This window comes from Silene latifolia, chromosome Y (genome assembly GCF_048544455.1).
Source record: "Silene latifolia isolate original U9 population chromosome Y, ASM4854445v1, whole genome shotgun sequence".
Lineage (NCBI taxonomy): Eukaryota > Viridiplantae > Streptophyta > Magnoliopsida > Caryophyllales > Caryophyllaceae > Silene > Silene latifolia.
Genome location: NC_133538.1, coordinates 183,229,265 through 183,231,898, shown reverse-complemented (window position 1 = coordinate 183,231,898; position 2,634 = coordinate 183,229,265).

Below are 2,634 nucleotides of genomic sequence, written 5' to 3'. Positions count from 1 at the left end.
CCAGGCAGGCTGGATTAAGAAGAATAACAAGAAATACAGTTATACAAACTAAATGACCACGTCCTATTCTCAAGGTAGACCAAGTTTAACCACAAGACTATATCACTCCCATGAATCAAGACGTGATTAAGGAGAAAAGCTAAAAATAGTTAGAGAAGAACGGGTCAACCGGATTAATAGGAAATGTGCCCTATTAATCAGGTAACAGCTCCGACTATTGAGAAGAACGTTGAGATTGAATACAACATTAATATTTGTAGAACTATAAATAGCATGATCGAGCATTTGTAAAGGGGGAAGTGATTCATTAGTAATCTATTAATTTATCTCTTACTATTTCCTGTATACTCAATTACATACACGAGTTTGTGCTCAGCTTATTAAAATAATACAAGTGATATCTTTTATACTTAGTCCTTCTTTGTTATTTACTCATAATATTATTCCAAACTTATAGAACTAGATACCCTAATTACTCTATAATTAAGCCGGATCCTTTCAGGAAAATCCTGCTAAAACAATTGGCGCCCACCGTGGGGCATCTAGTTCTTCAAGCAATAAAATTCCCTTTATCATTTTTCATTTAATATTCACACACAAAAATGGTGGAACTCACTGCAGAACAACAATTAGCGGCTGCCCTGGCCAAGATCAAAGAATTGGAAACAATCCAAGAGAAGGCAAGCCCAGCAGCGATCAATAAATCAATAGTCAAGGAATCGAGTCTAGCCGAGGAAAAAATTGGAAAATCAGCTTCGGGCTCCAAGACCAGATTCGAACCAGGAACCCCATTCTCATCCATTATCAAAAACATTGACTTTTCTAATTTTGGAACCCCGGAGAAGGATACATTATCCGGTACCCCAACCATTCCCAATGATGAAACAAACAAAATCTGAAGCAAAGAATAATGATGGCTATGCTTCAGAAATCCAAAAAACTCCACAACAAAATAGAAAATATACCGGAGTGCCGGACCGTGGTGAAGTAGAAGTTGACTTTGCGATTCACCCTTTGCGGATGAAATTGCAAAGATTGATCTCCCAAGAAATTTTGTTCCATCCATGAGAACTTATGATGGAACCTCTCGATTCACAAAATCATATTGCCATATTCAAACAGAGAAAATGTTGGCTACCTCAATACCCAGTGAACTCAAGCAAGTCTGCATGTGCAAGGGCTTTGGTACAACCCCGACCGGAGCAAAGATTACGGTGGTTCATCAATCTCCCAAATGGAGGTATCAAGAATTTTGCGAATTAATCAATGCCTTCAATCAACAATTCGCGAAAGCAAAGCAGAGATATGGCTAAGAGACCCGGTGAACTGTTCAGGGTAAAGCAACTTCGAAGAATCTCTCAAAGAATTTCTGCCGGATTTGTCAAAGAAAAGGTGGTCATTCCCGGGTGTGATGAAGAAAAGCGGTGGAAGCCTTCAGCAAGGGTCCCGCTTGACAAAGTGACATCTATGCGGACTGACCAAGAAAGCATGCCCAACCTTTGTCCCTGTTCGGTCCATCGCCTTAGAGCATGTCGATTAGAAGAAGATCTCAACTTTAGAACGAACTCATCCGGCAGAAAGCAAGTCTATGGACACACTAACAGGAAAAGCTCCTACCAGAAAGGAGGCAACCCAGATCAAAGACCCTATTCCAGGCCCGAAAGATCAAGTCAACATGGCACAAGAACACAAAGGTAACCTTTCTAGCTTACCAACTATTCCTGAATATAACTTCTCTATTAATACTGCGGGGGATTAATTAAACGCTCGAAAGCCTGGGAGATACAAAATCGGATGGCCCAAGAAATCGACAATCCCGGGAAAGACCCAACGAGATGGTGTGACTTCCATCGGGACATCGGGCACACCACGAAGAATGCATCCAGCTCGGGAAACAGGTGGCATATCTCCTAAAGAAAGGCTTCTTGAAGGATTTAATCCAAGACCAAAGAAGAAAGATGAAGGACAAAACAAGAGAGATCCAGAAGCGGCAAAGACCCTCCTCCTCCTCCCCCATCTATGAAGTCAAATTCATAAATGGAGGATCGAAATCGTGGTCCGACCAGCTCGGGTGCCAAAAGAATATCCAGGGAATCAGGACTTCAACCTCCTTCCAGGCCCAAGTCATTGCCCGCTATTACCTTTGATGACTCGGACTGCGGGGAATATCAGATCTACATGATGACACTGGTAATCACCATGCAAATTGGCACATCAAAGGTATCAAGAATCCTGATAGACGGAGGCAGTTCAATCAACCTAGTGATGCTTGACGTCCTTAAAGCTATGAAGATAGACGAAGGAAAGATCATAAAAAAATCCAGCGTCCTGGTTGGATTCAGTGGAGAAACAAAGAACACCTTGGGAGAAATCAGCCTGCCAACCTATGTGGAAGGCGTGGCTTAATATGAAAGATTTGGAGTAATGGATTGCCTATCCTCGTATAATGTAATCCTGGGCAGACCATGAATCCACAATGTCAAAGCAATCCCATCAACATACCATCAGTGTGTGAAAATTCCAACAGAATGGGGGATAACCACCATCAGAGGAGAACAGAGGACGGCTCAGGAATGTTACACTCAGGCTTTGAAACCCTCAAAGTCAGGTAAGTCCCTTGCATAGCAATTAAAG